Genomic DNA, 20594 nt, shown 5'->3' on the forward strand with positions numbered 1-20594 from the left:
GTGGTGACCACTTAACATCAGGTGGCCCACCTGCTCCTTTGCTTGCTCTGACATAAAAAAAAAAAAAAATACTTTAAAACACGCTGATTGTTTCTCACTACAGAATAATGGATAGACGATGTTATATTGTTCGTACTCATTTAAATTAATATTTCATGATTGACGCACTATTAATAATGTCTATTCATGCTTGTAATGTGTAATTAAAAAGACAAAAGGTGAAAATTTATTAAACTGACTGGTTGAGCGCAAATAATTAACAAACACCGTACTATAATTAAAATACATTTATGCTTCATATTCGCGTGACAGTCTATAATTTCCGTTCTACTTCACACACTCGACAAATAACATGTTGGCGTAAGTTGAGATAAAATAAACATATAAAATGAAAAATAAGGTTACACTATATACCAATGTTTCTATTATTTATCAAAGACGTGTCTTTAAGTTGGCGTTCATTCTTCTGAAATCGATATGATGTATTTCAGTGTCGTCATAAGCATGAAAGTTATTTTAAAATAGAAAACAATGACGAAGGCCAGAGGTTATTTATTAACTACACAATAGAGCTTTCACATTTGAACGTAATAAGGGTTTGATATCTTAATAAATGGAAAATTCTATGATCTGCAGCGTCGGTGGTGGAAAGTTACTCAAAGTGCGACTGATTCATTAACTTGATATAAATTATGTATAATGTTTATAAGTATTTATTTATGTACATAGATTGTTATAGTTCTTGGTACAGATGAGTGTTGCAAAAGATGTATTTTTTCGTTAGTTTGAATTTCAAGAAGAAAAATTTAAAAGAATTAAAGTGGGGAAGAAATGTTTGCATTTCGTGATTGTCCGTTACAGGACGATTCAGTTCATACCTGTTTCCGCCCCGTTTTCGTCCGTGGTACGTAAATATAAAGTCTGTAGCACTCAGTAATCATCTACCTATGTAGGTATCATCATCATCATCATCATCATCATCATCATCATCATCATCATCATCATCAGCCCATATACGTTCCCACTGCTGGGACACGGGCCTCCTATGAGGGTACAGGCCATCCACCACGCTGGCCAAGTGCGTGTTGGCGGATGACACATGTCGTCGAACTATTTAATTCTTCGACATGTCGGTTTCCTCACGATGTTTTCCTTCACCGTTCGAGCACTGAGCAGTGGTGATGTTACAACATGCGCTGATAAATTGAAAAATCAATTTATTTCCTGCGCGCTCGCCTGGTCTCGAACTCAGGACTTATCGATTCGAAGTCCGAGGTCTCATCACTGAGCCACCACTGCTCTCAATGTAGGTATATAACAGTGAAATAATGTTTGAAATAGGTCCAGTTGTTACTGAGACTAATTCGTACAAACAAAAAGAAACTTCAGCTTTATGTTATTAGATAGTACCTATACCTAGATAGATAAAGATATTAAAAGTAATAAAGTGGAGGAGGATAGACTGCCATTATTAGATGCAACAAATTGTTACTATACAAGCGTGAGGTAGCCCACCTTTGTCTTAAAAAGTTATATTGCATTGTTGCTACGTTCAAAGACGTCGTCCCTCGTCAGAGGTTCAGCTGCAACAATAGAGAGCTTTTGTTAACCGTGCCTGATGAAGACTATTTCGTTTTCGATTTATATTGCAGTGCGCTTGTTACTTATTGTAAGACCTGATGCAAGTGCTTTTAATTAACTTAGAATATTAATCACGGGAACATCTGGGGAAACGAATGCACTCCGTGTTACAGACTGTTTTGTATTGTTAAGGTTCTTCGAATTTTCTATTTTTTGTACCATAAATCGTAGTGCGAATAGGTTAAAGAAAAGGTCATTTAAACGTAGGTGTAAGAAAAGGTATAAATACAATTAAAGTTTTCCGTAAGTAACCACTTGTATTCCCTAGTTATAATTAGTTGTTACTAAATGCCTTTGTTACAATAACTTCTAACTAGGGAAAATTCCATAAAAACTAGAAGTAACTAATTGATGTTATCTTTTGGTCCATAGTGCTGCTTGGGGTGGAAACTCCCTGAAATCGAAAATGTGTATATAGACAGAAATATTAATAACTATTATTATAACAACTATTGTCCATCTGAAGTATATGACTAAATAGTATTATACAAGACAGTTTCCTTGCAAAAATACCTATAGTAAATTCTAGTTTTAATACGTTACTAGTTTTAACAACGGTTTATACATATACCTAGTTCTAACTACTAACGCGTTGTAATGGAAAACGGGTTTTAATTATTATATGTAACATATTTAGATTGCAAAGTACAAAGGGGGATAAATCTGACTCACATGCTGGGAAATTTTTATATACCTATTTATTTTTAATTTTAATCTAAGAGGGTAGTAAATTGTGTCTGCTCGTTTAAACAGTTATATATAAAAAAACAGTGATAAGTTAAGGTAAGAATAGTAAGTATTAATTATATGGTTCGGCATCAGGATCATACTGCCGAATTGATTTCGTTGATAGATCCTACAAAGAAATTAATTTCGACCGTTTCGAGTGTTACAGTGTTAATAACTGCTAAATAGCTCATTTTTATGCAATATTGTAAACCTATAACGACTTCTACCTGTTAAGAAGAGAATAAAAGATTGCGCAATTCATAAATTATTAAACCAGATCCATCCGTTAGTTGCATAATAAATTTCATTTTGTTAAATGATTTCAAGAATATATATATATCAACTTTTATTTGCTCAGTGTTGAGATTAAATTTAGAACTGAAGTGTGAAGGGTAAAATCTACCAACTAGTATATTTATTATATAGTTTAGGTTTCCTCAGTTCATTAAACTAAAAGATAACTTGACCGTTTCGTAGCTCGTGAACAAGTAGATAAGCTCTCGTTCGTCATGATAGTTTATATTGTAATGGGAAACTATAAGGATGTAGATTCTACTTAGATTATAAGAACTTTGTTGTTGCTGTTATTTCAGTTTTTAGTATAAAATATATGATATACCTATTCGTACAAATACAGTCGTTGCATTTGTTTTACGAAACAAATGAATGTTATGATAATATCCTCATTACAGTCATTTACATTTTTTTTACAAGATCGCGTTTTCTTGTAGAAATATATTAGTAATAGCTTTATAAAGTTAACAAAAAATTTGTTTGGCTGTACCTAAATCTTTCAGAAAGTTACTGAACCTTGAGACCCTGTGTAGATAAAATAAACCAACTCATTGTACATTATCTACCCATGTTTAAAACTTACTTATCCTTTTGAAGATAAAATAGTAGAGTATTACAATATGTTTGCATTATAATACTCTAATATGTTAGTATTTATACTCTATGAAAATGAGTTAAAAGTAAGGCTTGCGGTAAGAAGTTGAGGCAGTCAGACGGGCACCGTGCTTCAGACCAAATCGATATTTCGTGAATCTAACTCTTGATACTGTATTCAAAGCATCGCTTTAAGTTCGCTATTGTTTAAAGGATCTCTTAGTAACGCTTCTCAGATATTGATTAACCCGAAATAGTTTTAACTGGAATAATTATAATTTACACTGTTGTCTAATAATACGACGATCACGACCGATATTCATTAATTATTTCTTACTGAAATAACACCTTTGGAAATTGTGCTTAATAACTATCGATTCAATTTAAATGGAAAATCATTTATTAAAATCTTCTCTATAGCATGTACTTGCAGATTGCACGTTTTCAACTAATAACTCCATTATAGGTAGGTACCTATACGTGTACCATATTCCGTCTTTGTTTTATAACTTCCATACATTCAGTTTACCTTTTCCTTTGTTCTTTGTTTGATGATAGACGTTTGTGAAGCTTTCTGTATTGTAGAGATGAATTTGTTTGGTCCATTCAAATCAGACGTCAAAGGGCATCGTTTCAATGACTGGTTAAATTTTAATATGTCGGTAGCATGTACAGAACAACCGCAAACGTCGAGCTAGCTTTGGTAAATATCATTGGTATTGATTCTGGTATCCGCGATTTAATAAAGCCTCATTACTGTTTATGTTCCATGGCAAGCTCACAATATTATTTGCTTTTATCCAGTGACGTGTAATGGTTTCCATTTAGTGTATCTGATTTGATATGAATCAATGTTCACAAGCATCTGGTTTGTTCTGACTTCTTTTACTATTAAAAATTTAAGTACCTAACTATTTAATAATCAGGTATTTAATTTTTTATGAATGCTACTCACCTGATACGCGTTTCAATTAAGGTTTTCGCAATTAAAAACTATGGTCCTTTGTGATTTGAAGAGATTCAACGTTTCATATGATTAAAATTTTGGTAATTTTTTCTAGTACCATCGCTGTTTGTTCTCATTTCTAGATGATATGCAGATAACAGGCTGTCATTTTTTTTTCGAAATTGATCTGCCGAAAATCTATTGAAGATTCATTCCATCCATATATCTACTGCGATATATCTACAAGACATTGCAATATAATATAATCATAAAGGAGAAGGCACGCTTGTAGCTGTCTGATGGATTCGCGTAATGAATAACTGTCAGGAAACGTAAAAATTAGAAGGGATCAGTTTGCTGTGAAATCGCGAAGTATTCTTCAACAGCTGTCAGGCCAAAGAAGACGGTCCGTAAATTTTTAAACATGTTTCGTATGTGCATATTGTATTGTATGATGGAGTTCTAAGTCGCAATCGAAAAACTTTATCTTACAAGTTTAAATGTAATTCCACGGCACGTTGTATTGTATCTTAGATCTTCTTCTTCACGAATTTTGTGTTGCAGGATCGAGAGATTAAATCTTATCTAATTAGTTGTAAGTTCATTGAAGTAAACTAATTGTAGGGGAAACATATTGTATTACTAAATTGCAATTGAAAAGCCTTGTTTGGTACCAAAATATTTAATTTGGTATTTTTGACATTTTTATATTGAAAGACTCAAGACCGTGTTACACAACGAATTATAAAAGAATGGTTTTTCAGCGTACCTGCATAATGTACAAATTATTCTCTATTAAACAATGTTGGTATTGTTCGACTAGGTATGCGAGTGATATGAGAACATTGAACATGATTGCAAACACTTGCTTTAACATTTGCAATCTAAATGTTTCAACTTGCAGCAATCGTGTTACTTGATCCACAAATGTAGAACTGGTTATACGTATTACATATTCCGCGCAAGTAACTTTAAACTGTTGCAAATACTAAGTTTAAGCCGTTGGAAATTGATGATTGGATTTAGTATATGTATCGAGACTTAGCTATCAGGATTTTGCGCTCTGTTTACAGAAGCAAGAGGAGATTGTATCGGAATTAGATCGTTTGATATCAATTCGTATACAGGTATACTTTATAAGATCAAAAGGAAAAATAAGTTAGGAAATAATTTGTCTTTGAAAATGACACTGAAAAATGATCTGAATGTATAAATTGATATCGAATTAAATGAAACAAAAACTATGAAAAGTTAAGACTGTAATTACAAAATAACAGACCCTAATCTAAACCTACCGCGATAAAATAAAGTTCATTTTAAAATAAAAATACTTTAATGTTCTTTCTTCTCAACGCGCTATAGTCTAGGAATTATTCTCTTATCTCTGAGTAATGTTTAAAATACACTGAACTGAAGATTTTTAACTATTTATTTACTTTTATAAGGCTTCGTATTTAATGCTCAGGCTTCTACTATTAGAGGTACTGGGTATTTAGATAGTGCATATAAGCATCTCTGATTGTAACTAGACTTTCGTTTGAGGCACTATCTTGGCACATTTCAAGGATCTATCTAACTGACAATCCAAAGGTTTCCACTTTGAATTAGAATTTCCTTGCCTTTGTAACTTGCCTTGTATTCAATTTAATGCTATTCTATATTCCAAAATCCTAAATAATTTATATACAGTAGCAAAGCCCGGAATAGAATACCTATTACCAAAATCAATTATTGAAATAGCCTACCTGAAACTGTTGAGGGGGATGCGTAAATGCATTTCCCAATTAACTTCGTATAATAATTCATATTTTAATATCATAAATTTCACTTAAACTAACTTGAACGCTAAATTTTCTTAAATTTTGTTGATGAAGATAGATTGAAAACTGCAAAAAAATTACGATGTTGCATTGAATACGGTAATGTTCACTTTTTGCTATATCAATTGCACTTTTTGCTCGTTAGTTAAAGATTCCCTCTTTTCAAAATGTTAACAACTCCGTCCGCTTTTCCTTGTAAAGTTTCTTTTGTTGCAACATTGTATTACGTACAGAAAGGCTTTGTGTTTAAGAATTCACTGGAAATTATAAAGGTGTGTTTATAGAAGTGTCCCTTTTCTTTTACACTCACACATGCGGTTTTAAAATAACAAATGTTAAGGGTAATTTATGAGAAAATGTTGGTTTGAAAATGCACAGCTTTTCGTTTACTTGTATGAAGGAGTGCGGTAGTTACTTGCGACCTTTTTGCTGTCGTGTTTCTACGTTAAGTACTCCCTAGGCGGTCAAAAATGCTTGACAAGCAATTACTCTACGTGCTTGACAAGTACACTTGATGTTACCTAAAGCTGCATTCGGATTTTAGTTACTGAATAGTGACCACGACGCATTCCAATTTTTCGTTCTTATTACATCTATAGCTGAATGATAAAATGGAAAAAATGTGTATGTGTATTAGATCAAGATGCAGTGATAAAATACATTACAGATACATTGAAAGGGATTCAACAACTTCATTGCAACTATTTATCCCTTCCGAGTGGTCTTCGTTAAGATTTTTTGGGTGTATAACAGCATCGCTGCTACGCAATATTTAGGTATGCTGAACCAATACAATAGGTACTCAGCACACTTCATACCACTTATACTCACTTTGTGATTTTGTATTTCGATTCGTATGCTTTTTTTTGTTTAGATATATGTGTTTGTGTTGAATAAATCCAAAGTATTTTTATCTCAAAATCAATTTAACCTTTTTGCACTGTATCCTCCTATTTTTATACAGGGTGTCCCACCGTTGGTATTCTAAGCTCAATAGAGGTTATAGTTTTGCGTACGCTGAGTACGTAAAAAATACTTATAAAATTCCAGATGCATTTGTTTTTCAAATAGATGAATTCTTAAAACTCTTTGTAACCCCTAACAAGCAACCCAACTTTGCCACTCGCACGTGAGCAATCGTTAAAGATTATGTTTTCATAGACAGAATGCTCACATTAGCGAAGTATTATATGTGGGCTGCGCAAAGCTAGAGAAGAAAACATGAATTTTAAGGAAAAAATTATAAAAAAAAAAAATTACCGTTATCTTGTTATTTAAATATTTTTTACGTGATCAGTGTATGCAAGACTACAATGTCCCGTCGCGCTTAGTATACCGATAGTGGGACACCCTGTATAATTCATAATTAGTGTAAAAACTTTCTTTCTCTTCATACGATTGATGGAATTTCATATCGTGATTTCTCCATAAACAAAATCAACCTGATATACAAAGAAAATATATAGGTGTTTCTTTTTATTTTATTGTATCATAAGTATATTTAAATCGATAAAATCCCTAACTGAACAATTTCTGAAGTATTCCTTGTGAATTTTTATATCTTATTAGATAGACTTATAGAGCACTTACTTTCGACGTCGAACGATGAAATGATGAAAGCATTCGCATTAGAGAGACGATACATTGTTTCCATGAAATCTTTTAGTAAGTACTTTTTAATGGAAATTTAGACAAAAATGTTTGTGTTATATTTATTAAACTATTACTGATTTTTTATAAATGAAAAGGTATTTATAATATTAATCAGCAATGTCTAAGATCATAAAGTCTTATTTGCGTCGAATTCGGGTTCTTGTAGTCCGGCCACGTAACGGGTTGATTGACTCGGTTTACGCATGGAGGGAATCTCTGTAGAAAAGAACAGGCATGGAAGCATTTTGAATGTGTATTTTGCACTTAGTGATTACGAGCATTTGTAAGCAATGAAGCCTTGTCGTTAACGCTTTAGATGTTATCGTGATAGAAACTTACTTCAGTTTCTTAAATTTATAAAAGGTACACAGTCATCATATCTGACATTTCATTTCCATATCATCCATATATAAAGCAAAGGCCTACACGAGAAAATGAACTTATTTTAAATTTATAAATGTCTTCAACTCATTGATATCATATTCCAATACAAAATTTATTGATTCCGAAGCCGCGTTCTAAAATGTCTGCGTGTTCGGTCGTTATAAATGTCAAAAATAGTTTTATAACATCGAAGATTACATTTTTATTTCCAAGCAATGCACATATATTATAGTTAAACGCGAACTACGTGATCACTTCTGTGTTTATCAATGATGTATCTCAAATCTCGAATGTTTTTTTTTTCGGAATCTTTCACTTTTTAGTTTATGTATTTTATAAATTAAACCTTAATATATTCATATAATAGTAGGTATCTATATATGTATATGTATATGAAGTTTTCAATATCAATGTTATTTTTAAATAAAAGAATCATTTATTGCACCTAAATGGTAAATGCGCTGAATTCGAATAATTTGTGGATGTAGGAAACTTTAATGTCTGCGTTGTTGGTTTTATTCGTTTTGGGCGTTATCCATCCATACGTAGGTATGCTAGATAAATCAATACTTGCTCTCGTTCAGATGTCAATTCATTTATGTTTATTGCAATGTAAACATATTTATTATATAAAATTATTTAGTGCCTATAAAATTGTTGCATACACAATCGTGTTACTACTTAACTGAAAAATTTTGATATCCAAAAGTATAAATACATATAATAAAAAGGTTCTTTTTCCTTCTGTGACGCAGTTTCTATATAAACCTCGTACTATGCGCCAATGTACTAACACTAAAAGCTTATTTTAGTGGTGGAAAATAAAACAGCTTTATCGTTCGTATAAAACGCTGACTAAAATAAAATTCAATTATAAAATCAAACTCTCATTTGCTTTCGAACAAATATGCTTAGTTTATTCAAAGCGAATTTAATATTTCTATATTCGATTTGGGTTGAAATGTATTTTACTTGTGTATTTCAATCGTAAATTACATCAGCCGGAGCACCAATTTGCCGCAAAGGTAATACATGAACCAAGTTCGCGTAATAATTTTACCACGTCGTCATAAAGGCGAATATCGATTGCCATTGTTTTGACGGTTCCGTTGGCTCACTTTATTGTCAAGTTTTTATTCAGCTCGAGTTAGGTTTTAGCTTTTGTTGGCAGTTGCATGTTATGCCTACAATCGATATATTTAAAGAGGTTGACTCGTGTAGTGAAGTGTTGTGGAGGTCGCGACTGTGCGTGCCGATGATCGATGGTGTTGCGTGCGTCTTAGCCGGTGGTAAGGCCGCGCGTACGGTGCGGCTTCTTAGCGACCCTCGTCGTCGGCGGAAACGCGGCGTGCCTTCGCTTTGTTCCTCACGGTCCGCCATAGTCGCCTCCACCTCCGCCGCTCTCCGCCGCGCCTACGCCCCAATGCGCATGCTCCGAAAGATTCATGCGACTCCCCCTACGTCATGATTTAAAATGATATGCAGAGCGGAGGAGCGTCATTTCGGCCGTCGCTTCGTCACTGGCAAGTAATTTGTTGAGGTGTCCCTGGGAATAGGTCTTCAGCGGTTCTTGCCATCTCCCGAGCCACTTGTCGATCGGTCCGCCTGTCGTGCTCCGTACGTTTCGAAGAGATCGCGCGTTAGTCCCTGTATCGATCTGAATATTACGTGTGGTCGTTCGTGCACGACGTTCTCTCGGGATATTCGCCTAACGGTCGCCGTCGGCGCCGGCCTTGCTGTGCTGTTTACGCGCCGTGTAACTTATTTTATTCGATCATGCTCGCGCTTGCCAATTAGAGACGTGATATAAGGTACTCTGTGTGCTCCGAGCGCTTATTCAGGGGTCCACTCGAATATTTCATTGATTCAAGCAAAGAAGAAATCTAGGTAAGTATTTTAATAAAATAAATTTGATGTCGCCTTGCATTTATTTACATAGCTTATTAAGCGAATGTTTTTAACATTTTTATATGTAAATTAATAATAATTGTATAAATTACGAAGTGTAATGAAAGGTTTATGTTTACGCACTTCGGTACGTAAAATATTTCTATTGAGAGTTAGTGAGCCATCTGGTGTATTATTCTAAAGTTAGATTGTAAAATCGTAAACCGCAACAATCACCTACGTTTGCGTCAAAATCATATGAGTAAAAATGAGCCTTTATTAAATAGTGTTAAAAACATTTTAGCGGTGAAATTATTCCGTAGTCACGTGATTTAGTATTTCTTATTGTTGTTACTGCGCATGTCTTGAGGATTTATTGTTCTTTCGCTACCTATAAGCTTCCCAAATTTGTGAAGAAATAAGTTAAGATTCTAATTATTTAAAGAGTATGCGCATATTATATTTAACAGATCTATAATACCATGTAATAAGTATAAGCTTTCTTTTACATTAGCTTTGAAAGTCATTAAAATTTATTAATATGTAGTGGGGACTCTACATATTAATAAATTTTAATGAGGCGTCTTGTAAAAAATTTGCTAACAACATTTTTGGTCGGCAACAATGAGATAGGATAAAATTAAAAGTATTATTAAAATTCATGGATCAAAAACTGCTTAACAGCCTTTTTACGAGTATAGGTACTTTCAAAAGAAAAATAGCCAATTGTGTAAAAAAGTTATTTGAGAAACTTCTAATAATTGTAAAGAAAGAATATCTGTATAATGTTTCACTGTTCTTTTCTTTGGCTAAAAGTGTATAATAAAAATAAGTATGTTCAATGTAATGTATTAAAGACAAACCCTGGATAAAAAAATAGAAAAAATGCTGAATGGCTTAATACTTTGTATGTTTAAAATAAAACATGTCGTGTTAACGTAGGATTAATATTTTTAAAAAGAAATGAATCGTTCAGTTCAGAAAAAAAAATATTTTAATTAAAACTGCGGTGGTGAATTCAAACGAATGTAATAACGCAAGTTAAGTACAAACACATACGCGGATTACAGGATTATACGACTTAATGCCAATCATACAACTGGGAGAACGAGCGGCGTCTAGCGATTTACTGTATTTCTCTTTTACTTCGTTTCATTACAGACGACAACAATTCATAAAACCGTTCAACAATTCATAAATTCATAGATACGTTATATTTCTATTGTAAGACCCATCCCTTGTAACCGCTCACGAAACCTAACGAATGAGTTCAAAACTTAACACGGTACTAATTTAATCATCATATGAGATAACTAGCGTAATACAGTTTTGCGCAGTAAGACTAGTTTCAATTTAGTTACCATATTTCAATTCCATGCAATTAACGGAAACTTTCAGTGTACAGTTTGCGACCTTATTCAAATACTTTGAAGTCTTTCTGCAATAATAAAATTTCCAGGTACTGTAAATGTGTTTTCATATAAAGTTATTGTTTGAATTACTTAACAAGTTGAGAAGAACAAGTTTTCTCCTATTTATTTCATTTATATTTGCCGATGAGCACCATGAGATGAGTTCCAAACATGCCAGTAGGTACCTACTTAATGTTACGACACAATAGATAAAATTTAATTTGAATACAGTTATAAAAGAGGTCTTTAGTATACTTATACTAAGTAATAAGTACACTTTTGTTTGAAACATGTTTATTATATTATGAACATACCTTTGTATAATAAGATTAAATGTTTTAATAGAATTGTCACAACATTTAATATTTGTTTTTCATTTATACAATTCTCTTTTGTAGGTATCTAATGTATAATTCTGAAAACAAAAACATATTAAGTTGGTCAAAGGAAGTTCCCATTGAAATACTTAAAATGTTTCACGGCGGATATAAAAATTTACTTATTAATCATTTTCTGGCTTCCTGTTCGTTGAGGTTAGAAAGAAGTTACAAACAAATTTACAATTTTGCAATTACCTACTGTATTGCGTAAAGCAAACAAGCGTTTGATTTTAATATCTTAATTTTGATCGCTGATATAGATTTATATGAAATACTAGCAAACGCAATGAACTCCGTTTCGCCACCTTATGTTTAAATACCACCTTCATAGTTTAAACACTAAACGAAATATTACATAAGGCGCTGTATGTGAAAAATGATTTTCCCGGTTTTCCCGCTTTTCTGTTGAAATGTTTCCTGAATTTTCTTTGCTACAAACCTCACGGAGCCAGAGATCTTTCCAACGAATGCAAAACTGTGGAAATCGGTTCGTGCGTTCTGGAGTTATAGCATCAGGAAGGAAAACCCGACTTATTTTTATATAGTAGAAGACCTAGCGGCTATCAATTAGCCAATATCCTCTGAAATATTTAACTGAATTCAGCGAAATACTTAGTGCGAAGGTTTTGTCCAATAGATCAACAAGGAACAAAATTCCAAAAAAAAAGATTGCACTTTGAGCTCCGTGTTTTTGTATGAATAATCACTGAAATTCTGAAATGTGTGAGTCGAACAAACTTCGGCATTACATCACAAAAAACTAGCGTGAATTAGTAGCATGCGAATGCTACTCTGTTCCGTTTCGAACCGGAGTCCCGTAGGTATCCCATTCCTTTTCCATCCCAATACTTTCCTTATCCTATCAAATCCCTTCCTTAAACTTTAAGAGTTGGGATTCCGTTCGCAGAGGCGTAACTCTGTAAAGGTTCATGATGGTTGTAGCGCCTACCATTATGCGACTAGTTAAAACCATAAATAAAAAACCGGCCAAGTGCGAGTTGGTCTCGCGCATGAAGGGTTCGGTACTATAGGGAGTAGGGACCGCCCCTAATATATATATTTTATAATTTCTAGTATTTGTTGTTATAGCGGCAACGGAAATATATCATTTGTGAAAATTTCAGCTACCTAGCTATCACGGTTTATGAGACAGACAGATAGACAGACAGACAACAAAATCTCAGTAAATATGGTCCCGTTTTATTGTTTCGGTACGGAACCCCAAAAAACACTTTTCTCTTCCTTTTAACGGATGAAGTAAATACCGTTTAAGAATTTTCATTCAAAAATACGTAGGTATTTACTTTTAACATAATATTATTTCAAACGAACTTGCGCCGAAGTGTTCTTATCCCCGGATAATCCGTCGAACCATGTAATTAAAACTACCGTAATACTCCTTTTACACAATAAACAACTGAGGTGTATAATTTAATAAAGAAAGCGTAATAACGATACTCAATATTTTACAATGCAATAATTGAATACAATATGGCGATGTGATCAGTTGAAGATCGAAAACGAAGTAGTAAGATTTCTATTCCGTATTGCATTCGAGATTAAAATTTGTGGAAATGCAAACCTATAACTTCGAATATAATAGAATGAACATATTTAGATTTTTGTATGGGCGTTATACTCTTTACTTTAGAGTCCAATTCGATTCTTTATCTGGTTCGAAAATTATGCAAAGTAAAAATTTTCAGTAGGATTAAAATTGAAACCTCATATCATATGCGGATTGTTGGATTACATTAGAGGAGGATTTTATTTTCTTCTTTTAGTTATAAAAGGCAGTCTCGTTCGATTTTATAGATGTTTTGGTTTGTTGGCTTCTTCTCTAACTAAATATACTAAAATGGTCAGGCAAAACCGAAGAATTTAGCTAGTACTACATACCTATAGATACTCACTTTTTATCTAAGTACAAAAAAGAAAAGATAAAAAATATATCTTTAAGTCGCCTTAACCAAGTAGGAGAAACAAATCCTCTCAAAAGCCGTTTTACTTTTTCATTTTATGTTCCTAAAGGCTCATCCTCCTTGTTGTTATAAAAACATTTATGAATTTGAAACAAAATGTCGAAAATAAAAACATATCCAATATCTATTGAAAATGTCAGTCCATTCAATACTTGTTCAACACGATACACGATATTATGAGTGATTTATTTAATAGGTAGCAAAACTGATGAACAATTATCCGTTATCACGTTTTGACATCGCCGATAGGATTACTTCGGAAATATACCTAAGTACATGATTTTTACATTCGTGAATGTAAAAAGGGCTGTTTGTAAAAAGAACAAGCACAATATAGATTTGTATATTGAATTCTTCTTTCTACCCAGGTTTCACTATAAATTGGTATGAATTCTAAAATAATACAGATGAAAAGAATAATAATAAATCCAAGAGAAAAACATCAGACATCGTCATACAGAGTAAATACCGTAAGCGTTAATTGAATAACTTTATAAAATGATCACAGTTTTTGTCACGAATTACAGTCTTGTGGACATTTATCTTTATTGCATTGTGCGGTAAAACCAAAGTATTTTCACGTCTCTATTCGTTAGTTTCAAGAAATTGTTTGCGGTCCTAATAGCTTTATACTGCAAAGTGTGGGTGGACGGAAACTAATTAATAAATTACTGCCTATTAGCTGCGATGCAGAAAAAGGAAACTATAATTATATAATTCCGTGTTCAAGGAAGAATAGAGTGATTTTATCTTCGATTCGTCTTCGTATTTGATACGATTTTCTCTGTGACCTTTTCTGAAATATGGCCCTGTATGTAATAAGGAAAATTGTTGGATACATGTCTATTCTATGGGTCATTCTACTAACGTATCATTAAGAAGTTATTGTTCTTAACAATTATATTCGAGAATTGTAAGTGTAAAAAGAAAGAATTTATACATTATTTTTGAGATACTTAGAGCTTTGTGAGCCATAAGGTCGTCCAAATGAGATGCAAATAAATATTTGTAAGCTGTGTAGTAAAAATATCGCAATCAAGTCACGATTACGTAATATTGCGATCATCTCGTTGCGATCATCTCGTCTACGCAAATAGATATAGATACTAGATAGGGAGGCGAATAGGGGAATTTTCGGCAATACTCGAGCGTGGCAGTTTAAGATATGAGAGATACCTTAGACCTAATAGAACAACCTTGTAAACTATTTAGCTCTAGGTATATGTAGTGACTCGCGCCTAGGATAGACGATCAGATTAGTAAAAAAAAAAAATGTCTGAAATACTCGAGCGCATCAGATTAAGATATTGGGGGTTGAATTTAGTGTTATAAGACTAAATTTAACTAATCTGACGATAAATCCTTGGCCCCGCCGGGTTATAGGGTCGCGAACTTGTAAAAAAAAACTTTAACCTGGCATTTTCGAGCGCGATTTTTTTATTTTTTATTTTGAAGATTATAATCTATAACTTACTAAAAATACAAAATCTGCCGGTTTCCGCATGACCAGAAGTCTGCTCCTCCAGACTTCCGGTCATGTCGGTCATTTCGTCTTCCGAAAAACGCGTTGCAGTATATAAGTCGCGAACGATAAATATAAATAACGATGATTAAAAAAAAGAAACCCAAAAATCTTTTTCGGTCAGATTAAGAGAACCCACCAACATTTTTGTCAGATTAAAAAAATATGCTTTCAGAGACCGAGATAAACCTCCTCTATGAAAATCTGATGCGCACGAGTATTTCAAAAATACTTTTTTTTTGAATTTTCAAAAATTCATCGTAACTTATCGTCACACCGAAATCGTCAGTTTTTTTAAGGGGAGCTTCCTTGGGGCCTACTTAACACCCCTTCCGAAAATCTGACGCGCTCGAGTAATTTTTTTTTTGTGCATTTTTTTACTAATTTATATGCCTAGCCCCACCACGCAAACCGGCAGATATACTAATCTGTTAACCGTTGTTGTCAGAGGCACTTGGGGCATATACGTAGTATGAATATCTGACGAGACGCTCGACGACGCTCGAGAATGCCCAAATAACTGTTATTATTTTACATTTTTGAAAAACCGTACACGCCAAACCCACCGCTAAAATGGTTTTTACCATACAAGCTTTACTTTTCGAAATTATTTTATCTTTCGATTTTGTTAAGTCTCGATGGCGCCGTCGAATTACGCCATTTAGCTACCTCGCCTCCCCAACTAATATATTGTCGGTGTTCTCTCAATTTATTTTGATTGACATTCATTCGATTTTTAGATTTACACAATTTGTTAAAAAAAAATTATAGGTTCCGCTTTTATTTGTTTTTCGATCAGAGGACAACACAGGTTTATGTAATAAGATTTCATTTCGGTATCATCATTCGAGGGATTAAATTAGACTATCATTTTCCGGGGCAATAAATAAGAAAATGCGACAGAATATAGAGCTGTGCTTTCTGCAACTTTTAGGCTAGGTACTATTTCGCATTACCAAGTGAATAAGTTTAGGGAATACGTTTTTTGAGGGGGGTTATAACTTATAATCCACAAGCTTAAACTCTTTTCAGATATAGCGATTTCGAATGCTATTCGAAATCAAAATTCAAAAGTTTAGTGTTATTATGTAAACCAAGAGGCACTTTTACCAAAATAATGAATGAGTTAGTTTTTAATCTACCCACAGTTTTAAAATGTTAAGCATTTTTTAAGGTAACCATCTCATAGGAATGTGTTTTTCTAACATCGGGCTGAAATGGATGTTATTGAAGAGCGCTTAATTTTTGTTTAAATTATTCGATTAAAAGTAAACTTATGTATCGTTTAATGTTAATATCAGCATTTGTAATGAGTGTCACAAGGCGTATAGAAATATTAAATATTGCCCATAGCAATTCATAAAAAGTAAAAACTATGTTGTAGGTAATAAAGCCAATAAAGTTATATTAACTATGACTTGCGTCAATAACAAGCAATCGAGATCCGACTGATTAAAAGTTAATGAAAAAATGGAAAATTTATTGAAAGAAAAATTTAAATGAAAGAGAACGATTCATCTGCATATAAAAACTGAAGGTACAATTTGTTTGATCTGCAATTCGCAATAAGTATTTTTTATTGTGAATACGAGTGATTTGATTTTAACGAGTATGAAATTTTTTTTATCAAAATAGCTGTTCGCCATAAATTCTCAAAACCACTTTATGGCATGAAATTATTCGTCGCGATTATATTCTTACACAATGTCATTAAATTTTCCTCTTCAGCCACAAATACTTGTACTTAATTTTCTTACCATTTAACGTTCGAAGGTAAATTGGTGTCGCCGATTTTGTATGGTCTCATTAATTATTGCTTGCGTTTTAATGTTTTTGTCGCTTTTGTCCTGATTACCGCGAACGTTCCGTCAATATTAGTTCAGGATACATCGCCCATTTTTGCAAGTGACTACTATCAAGCTGATTTTCCGTTTGTAGCTTTATTTTGATGAGACACCGAATAATTTCGTGTACGAAACTCTCGATTGTGGTAGCTAACAGGGATAACAAGGATACAATTTTTTGATTTGATGGTTCTCAAATATTTATTACGCAATTTGTAGGACAATATGTCTGTTGATTTATATAAACATTAACTAAGTGAAAACAAAAAAATCAGCTTGTTAGTAATCATTTATGATGACCTCGTTATCGATACACTTTGGAAAGGGGGACTCTTTGAACAAACCATAGATTTTGTAGGACAAATATTTTTTCGAATAATTAAGGTAATTATCTTGAGATTGAACAAAAAAAAATATTCAGTTAGTAATAAATATTTGAGAACCATCAAATCAAAAATTTTTATCCTTGTTATCTCTGTTAGCTACCACAATCGAGACTTTCGTACACGAAATTATTGGGCGTCTCATCAAAATAAAGCTACAAACGGAAAATTAGCTTGATAGTAGTCACTTGCAAAAATGGGCGATGTATCCTGAACTATATTTATTATTTGCACTTTACAGACCTAATTACGAATTTATACTCTTGGGTTGATTTGTACATATGTATTAGGTATTCTTGATTGGTATTATATATTCTAATATATAATTTAAGTTGTATTTTATATTTTTTATTAGATCACTGCTATAAAGATATAAACGATCTTTTTTACAAATTTCAATAAAATATAACGCAGTTAAACTTTTACATACCTACATAAAATCTGTAAGTAATAAAAAATTTAAAGGTTTGCCATTGAGAAATGTCCTTTGAACGCGCCCTAAGCCTTATTTGCTTTCTCTAGTATGAATGGAACTTTTATAATACTTTGTAAGTCAAGTATGTTTAGAGAGAGATTCCCGTGCAGAATATTGTCCTATTTGTTTGTATAATAGCGTCTCTGGAAATAAACTAGGGAAGATGTGAATATATTTTTCTCCTACTTCATCTTTTCTTATATTTTTGATCATTATTTTACCTTTTGACCGCAATGTAAGGAAAATAAATAATAATAGTTCTATTGAGATATTTATTCTTTTGTAAGAGAGGTAAGTACCTAATACAATATTGAATTTGGGCGGATGATAATTGCGACCGTCGTTGATATTATAATGCCGGAACAAGTTAATAGTTAAAGAGATTGGTTCAAATGAATCTAAGTCAGTTCATCTGATCGTGATTCCCTATTCCGATAAGATAGTGAATTAAACATATACGGTTTCCCGTCAATATTATTTAGTATCAGGCGGCTTCCATTCTACCGCATGACTTTTTAATGCATCTAGGAAGGCCTTACCGTCTGATTGTCTGTATAATAAACTATTAATAAAACACTACTATTTAAGATTATAAATTTAAATTTAAATAATAAAACATATATTATATTATTAATGCGAGAGTGTGTTTGTTAGTTTGTTTGTTTCCCTATCTTTTACATCGCAATACCTTACTTCTTTTGATCACACGGGCAAAGCCGCGATTGAGAAGTTACAATAAACAATATAAAACATACTATATAATATTATTTATCTAAGATCAAAAGGCAAGTCTCATTTTTTAATTTAACTAAGTATCTAAATTGGACTCACTTATTCCTTTAAAATAGCAGAAATAACAATAGAAATATTGAGAATTATTGATTTTGTTTATTTTTAAATCTTACGTGTACTGTAGTACTCATATATGAAAAAGTTTTTAATTAAATTTATGGCTGTGCTATATATAAGAACCTAGCGGTTACTTGTTTTGTTGAATGTACAATGTACACTTCCACGATGATTATATTTTAGTTGTTAGCAAGCGCTGCTGTTGACATTTGGAAGTATGTTATTATACATGTAAAGCACTAAACAATACACCCCGTCAGCCAGTGTTTAATTACTGACCCAAAACTTTAAAATTATACCACATTTTTATACAAATGCATTGCTTATGTTTTGCGTTTATTCCATCCGTGAAAATGATATATTTATAGGACTGTATTTATCACATACGCCTATGAAGTGTTTCTTTTTTAGTTATATATACGATCACCGAACAAATTTAGCTTTATTTTTATATTTTTAATCATTTCAAATACCTTTAACCGAAAAAGTCAAAAAATAAGTAACGATTCTCCTCTCTATGTCTCCTTTCAACATTCGGTACCTTTGTTATCAACATTTAGATGCTTTGGATATGATAAAAAATAACTTTTCAAGATATTGTGACAGGGAAATGCGGTCAGTAAATTTTATTTAAATACATTTCAAACGGACTTCTAAGTTAAATTGACGTCAAAATAATGTTATACTCCAAAGGCATTTAAGTAAATTTAATAAGACTGGGATTTCAATTATTTTCTTATTTGAAAATTTCTCTCTGTTAGTTTAATTTATTGCATTGAGTTTTGTTTTACTATGTACATTTTTAGCGTTTTTAAGTCTCTTGTTTTAAAAGGAAATACGCTGAAAACAACACTGAAGCTGTAGAGTGCTTTTCTGTTTTCACAATCAAATACAAATATAATTTTTAGTCTACAATAAAATTAATAATGCTATTATATGATTGATGATAATATATCTATAGAAACAGATCAGTTTTTGTTTATATGAACAAACATAAATAAGCATTATCCAAATGCGAGTAATTAGTCAGACAATAATTAAATTATTAGCCGACATTCGAGGTGGCGGTTTAAGGTCGTAAAACAATAGACTAATGACGTAATTACATAGGTACTTGCATTGGTAACACGACATCGGTTAATTGACCCCAGTTATCGACAAGATTGACTTACGATTATCGCCCTACGTTTACTCTATGTGATTAGTTACTTGCACACACTCGTGGATGCATTGGTTGAACGAGCAAATATTGATGCAGCGTTTGTCTGAAATTGTTTATTGTCAATATTGATGTTAGTCACGCGTACGTTTTTTACTAGAGTAACAAGTTATTGTCTCAAAAACATTTTGCCATGTGTTGTAGAATTTCACATCACGAATAATGAACGTTGTTCTAAACGCCTAGATGTTAATCTCGGCGTTTGGAACATAATGTCACGCTGGTAACTTCGTATTGCTGACTGTGAAGTTTTAGCGCTATAAACTATTTCTATCATAAAGTTGGCGAGTTGTGGTTATGACGTAGGTAAGTACTTTTTCTTCTCGCTCGGCAAAGTTTCATTCTCAACACGGGAAGTAAGACGGAAGTGATAACGGCGTCTGTGAGATGAGTGGGAAGTGAAGATGGCTTTAAAAATCAAATTCTTGTGTGATTGGTTAAATTTCAGTAGTCTTCCAAGGTGCTCTATAGTTTAATATTACCTAGTCTGTATTCAGAACCTATAACCTGACAGATAAACGTTATCTACAGCTTACGTCAATCTCATACATTCGTAGTCTATTCTATTGAACGCTACGCT

The 20594-nt window shown here is 32.7% G+C and overlaps 2 protein-coding genes across 5 annotated transcripts in view; both read left to right on the forward strand.

The window, feature by feature from the left end:
• Positions 1-20594, forward strand: part of LOC123705418 (neurocalcin homolog) — a 77097-nt gene that overhangs the window by 23143 nt on the left and 33360 nt on the right. The window lies entirely within an intron of this gene.
• Positions 1-20594, forward strand: part of LOC123705419 (neuronal calcium sensor 2) — a 67896-nt gene that overhangs the window by 22749 nt on the left and 24553 nt on the right. The window contains exon 1 of one of the 2 annotated variants that reach the window (XM_045654177.1): positions 9560-9948. The exons of the other annotated variant lie outside the window; for it this stretch is intronic. The gene's annotated coding sequence lies outside the window, so the exon portion shown is untranslated. Of the gene's footprint in view, positions 1-9559; positions 9949-20594 lie in introns of those variants that run through there. 2 annotated transcript variants of the gene reach the window in all.

Source organism: Colias croceus, chromosome Z, assembly GCF_905220415.1.
Source record: "Colias croceus chromosome Z, ilColCroc2.1".
Lineage (NCBI taxonomy): Eukaryota > Metazoa > Arthropoda > Insecta > Lepidoptera > Pieridae > Colias > Colias croceus.